The sequence below is a fragment of the Pipistrellus hanaki genome, assembly GCF_964339955.1.
Source record: "Pipistrellus hanaki genome assembly, chromosome: 6".
Taxonomy (NCBI): Eukaryota; Metazoa; Chordata; class Mammalia; order Chiroptera; family Vespertilionidae; genus Pipistrellus; species Pipistrellus hanaki.
In genome coordinates, this window is record NC_140508.1 from 54,095,327 (window position 1) to 54,100,660 (window position 5,334).

General features: G+C 43.2%; 1 pseudogene across 1 annotated transcript; it reads right to left on the minus strand.

Moving 5' to 3' along the window:
• Window positions 1-2,756: 2,756 nt before the first annotated feature.
• Window positions 2,757-3,701, minus strand: LOC311625060 (glyceraldehyde-3-phosphate dehydrogenase-like; annotated as a pseudogene). Its single transcript has one exon. The product of its transcript is annotated as a glyceraldehyde-3-phosphate dehydrogenase-like (transcript).
• Between the last annotated feature and the right edge of the window lie 1,633 nt (window positions 3,702-5,334).

A 5,334-nucleotide genomic window follows, 5' to 3' on the forward strand; every position in this document is an offset into this window, starting at 1 on the left:
CAGTCCTTAGTCCTTTTCTTTATATGCATGCGTTTCCATATTGTCTATCCAGTAATAATTCACACATTATCTCCGATCTGGACCTTGTCTCCTGAACTGCAAATCCACATCCAGGCAGCTCTCACTTTGTATACCCTAGTGTGGCACCATAGACATGAGTGTGTGAGCTGGAACTGTGCGAAGTGTTTGTGATGATCAATGTGAAAAATATGACTGCTCTGGAACTTCAAAATTTTGTCCAAAACTAAAAACTCTTCCTGTCAGTTATAACTGTGTGGTGAAATGAAAAAAAAAAAAAAAATAAGAGCTGACACTTAAAAACGAATATTTATATCATTTATACTCATTTAAAACATTGGGAACATTGAGAATTAGTGTTTTCTGACTTTGTAAAACACGCATCAAGAGTAGCTTGAACTGTGCTTGCCTTCTTGTTGGAAAACATGGTGTGCGGGAGCCTCTTTCCCATGCCTGGTGAATGGTCAGAGTCCTTTCTGAGCTTGGGTTAGCTTCCAACATTTTAGCCTTTGTGCTTTCATTGTTGTGAAATATGCCCAGGGGTTTCTCTAATGTGAAGTCTTTTGCCAGTAGCACCTCCTCTGGGATGTCTTTGTTTTTCTCTTGCAACCACTTCCCTCCTTTGCCTTCACCTGTGGCTGCCCATGTAAAATCTCTTGAGGGACAGCATTCCCAGGTAAGTTACTCCTTTTTGGATTGATTATAATTTCACGTTCAGCATTACCACTTTTTTCTTTGTTACATTTTTATCTTCATTGGGCAATTTCTGTTTTTTTGAGTACCTAATCTGGTGGAATGTCAGCGGGTTTATACCTGGGATACAAGGAGGCACCACAGTGATGCATTTTGCTGTGGGTGGGAATGGAATGAGAGATTAACCAAGGCAGTAGCCAATCACAGGCAGGCTCTGAAAGAAGTGATGTGATCGGTCACTGATTATAAAATGCATCTATCATTTGTGGGTGGAAGAAGCAGTGAAGTTGTTCTGTCTGCAGTAACTCACAGTTCATGTACTGCGGTCACTGGAATTTGTTAGAGGACTGGTGTTATTAAATGAAGCCACAGTAAACGCACGTTTGTGCATAATTTCAGAATTGTGCAGAAAAGAGATAGGACAATGCTCACCTGCCTACTTGACAACTTCGTTTGTTTAATGACTGTCTCATACTTCACATGTCCTAAACGGAGGATCTTGCAAGCCTGCAATCCTCCGTACCTTGTTAAATGATAACTTGCTTCTTTTAGTTGTTCAGATAAAAAATGTTGGATCATTTTTAGCTCCTTATTTTCTCTTATATTGCACATCCAATCCATCATCTGACCCTTTCAACTCTATGTTCAGAATATTATTAGAATCCTACCATTTATCAGGGCCCACTGCCTCCATCCTTCTGGGCCAGCACCATCTCACTCAGCTTCCTAGCTGGCCTCCTCACTTCTACCCCAGCACCACCACACCTATTCTTCATAGAAATCAGATTGATCCTTTAACAGTGCAAATTGATCATGTGACTTCCCTGCTAAAAATCCTTCATTGGTTTCCTATTTCAATCAGAATAAAAGCCAATCATTCTATAATGATCTCTAAGGCCCAATGTCATCCCCACAAGGCTACCTCTCTGACCCCTCTGCTTTCACACCAGCCCTTCACCCACTGCTGTGGCTGTTCTGCCCTCCTCATTCTTCCCTGGACAGGAAAGCATACTTTGCCTCAGGGTTTGAACACATCCACCTGGTATGTTTCTTCCTCATATATCCACATGGCCCATTCCTCTCATTTCCTTTTTGCCTCTGTGCAAAGATCACATTTTATAGCACATGCTATACAAAAAAATAATACCCATCCTCAAACTTCTTACCTGGAAATCCCTTATTCCCTAATACTGTTCCCTCCCAATATCTCTGTTATGATCCAACATATCACATATTTATTTGTATTTCCCCCCCACCCCCGCAGCTGGATTGCAGATTTCACAAGAGCAGCTGTTTGGTATGTTTGTTTAAAACTTTATCCCCAGAGCTTAGAACAGTACCTGGATCATAGTAGATCCTCAAGAAATGAATGGTCGGATGATGACTATAGCTGGTTTGTAGCAATTCTGAAGAACCACATCTCCAACAACTTCTGAGTGATGTGCAGGGCAATGGCCTAAGCACTTTGGCGTGTTCTGACTGGAGATGCAGAACAGTCCTAGATATGTAAAAATGTATGAAAACTTTCTTATGGAAGTTAGTTCTTACCTGCAGAGCATGTACATCTTGTCTGGGAAATTTTGTTTGTCTTTGGCCTTCAAATGTAACTTATTAAACAGATAAAAAAATTGTGGGTAAAAATATGTTGAAGCAAAAATAGTCTTTATGATTTGGCTATTTTTGTTAGTGTATTTTTTAAATGATAAGGGAAAATGGAACAATGCTAAAAACCCTGGAGTTGATCACATGTGTAAGAACCATTGTGCAAAGGACTGAAGAAAAAAAAATCAGGTAAAAACCTGGAAATATGGTGCTGGGATAGACTGCTCTTTCTTTGGAAGTTTTTTTCCTTTCTTTCTTTTTTTTTTTTTGGCTGGGTACAGTGAACGTTATTGATGGTGCAAGACAAATAGAGCTCCCTATGCCCCTCCCCTTCTTCAGGGCATCTGGGATGGAAACAGTGGTCAGAAGATTCTCAGTGTGTTGGGGGATTGATCTGAGGCAAGGACTTCCCAGCAGCTGAGGGCCTGTGGTCCAGGGGACTCTTACTCTTTGCAGGCCATATGGACCATAAGGTCCACCACCCTGTTGCTGTAGCCAAATTCATTGAGGGCAATGCCAGCCCTAGCATCAAAGGTGGAGGAGTGGTTATCACTGTTAAAATTCGCAGGAGACAAGCTGGTCCTCAGTATAGCCCAGGGTGCCCTTGAGGGGACCCTTTGATGCCCGTGTCACTACCTTCTTGATATCAGCTTTCTCCAGGCGGCAGGTCCGATCCACAACTGACACATTGGGGTTGGGGGCACAGAAGGCCATGCTAGTGAGCTTCCCATTCAGCTCAGGGATGACTTTGCCCACAGCCTTGGCAGCGCCAGTAGAAGCAGGGATGATACTCTGGGCAGCCCCTCGGCCATCGTGCCACAGCTTCCGAAAGGGGCCTCCACAGTCTTCTGGGTGGCAGTGACAGTATGGACTGTGGTCATGAGTCCCTCTGCGATGCTAAAGTTGTCATGGATGACCTTGGATAGGGGGAGCCAAACAGTTGGTAGTGCACGAGGCATTGCTAACAATCTTGAGGGAGTTATCATACCTGTCATGGTTCACACCTGTCACAAACATGGGGGCATCTGCAGAAGGGGCAGAGATGATGACCCTCTTGGCTCTGCCCTTCAAGTGAACCCCGGCCTTCTCCGTGGCAGTGAAGACACCGAGGACTCCACCACATACTCAGCACCAGCATCACCCCATTTGATGTTGGCGGGATCTCGCTCCTGGAAGATGGAGATGGACTTTCCATTGATGACAAGCTCCCCGTTCTCAGCCTTGACTGTGCTTTTGAGCTTGCCATGAGTAGAATCATACTGGGACATGTAGACCATGTAGTTGAGGTCAATGTAGGGGTCATTGATGGTGACAGTATCCACTTTGCCAGAGTTAAAAGCAGCCCTGGTGACCAGGCGTCCAATGCGGTCAAATCTGTTCACTCTGACCTTCACTTCGTTTCTCAGAGTTGTGGCTGGCACAGTGCGGGAGGAGAGGCTGTCTGATGAACAGGAGGAGTAGAGAGCCTCCTGTTTGATTATGCACCTCTTCTGCAGGATTCCTCTTGAACCTTCTTTTCTCCTCAGCCATCACTAGGGTCACCAGCTGCATGCAGATGTAACTTGACAACACCATACCTTAGCCTCACTGTCTATTTCTCACTTTCCTGCACAGTTTCTGCAGGGATACCTGCAGAAACCCACTTGGATATTCTGGAGCATATTCAAACCTGCAGATGTGAGGGCAACCCTTGATTAGTGGGGGGTAGGTATTAGTAGAGAAATATTTTTCTCTTTCATGTCTTGGACAAACAATTCTGAAATGCTTCCTTTATGATTCTCTTAGGGTCCCAGGGGGATCAAGCCTCACAGTTGCTCACAGTGGTGAGGAGCTTGATTGCTAAGCTTCCCCTTTTCCCTCTTGTACTCTTCCCGTCTCCTGCTCTGGGTCCTTGGAATCACACCTCAAAATAAAGTGCCTATGCACTTGTCATTGTCTCAGGCTATGCTTTTTTTTTTCTTTTCTTTTTTTTTTTGGGGGGGGGGGAGTAGACTAAGACATAGGTCAAACACACGGCTTTTAAAAAAATATATATATTTTATTGATTTTAGAGAGGAAGGAAGAGGGAGAGAAAGATAGAAACATCAATGATGAGAATCATTGATTGGCTGCCTCTCGCATGCCCCTACTGGAGATCAAGCCCACAACCCAGGTATATGCTCTTGGCTGAAATCGAACCTGGGACCCTTTCGTCCGCAGGCTGACGCTTTATCCATTGAGTCAAACCAGCTAGGGCCACACGGCCTTTTTTTTTTTTTTTTTTTTTTTTTTTTTTTTTTTTTTAACACTTTTGTTCTAATTGCTGAGGGAAGCACAGCTTTCTGTAAACACACTTTCCTCTGAGATGCTCCCTGTTCACTCACAGACCCCCAGCAGCTCTCTAGGCCTACGTAATACTGCTCCTCATTGATGATGCAGACCCTTATTGTAGAAATTGAAGCGAGGTGTGTTACTCTCTGACCTTACCTACTTGAACAATTTTAAACTGGTCCTCTTATTTTTCCCAATATGCCATCCACGTGTGTGTGTGTCTGTGTGTGTGTGTTTTCTACCAAGGATTAATTCAACTCTTATATTTTTCTAGAACCTTCCCAAACCACTTAGCTTGCAACAATTCTGCCCTCTGTGCACCCTTGCTGCAGTTTTTGTTTGGACCACCCATTTGATACTCACAGCATGGTGCCTTAAATTATTATTTATCTCTTTATTTATATGTTCTGGCTCAATTTGATTATAATAATCCGTGGGAATAGATTGTATCTTACAATCCAATATCTCCAGCAGGACCTCACACAATGCTATGAAAAATAAATGCTATTAATGCGGAGACTGACTTTGTGGTGGCATGATCTGAATCAATGTTTATTAAACTGTATTTATAGGGTATTAATAAGCGTTATAAGAACAAAAGTGTTCTGTGTTTAATCAACTTTGGAAACCTTGGAGGACTTCTCTGAGTCTTTAAATTAGCCAACCTTCATTGAAAATCCCTAAGAGAAAAACAATATATGATTTCCCCAC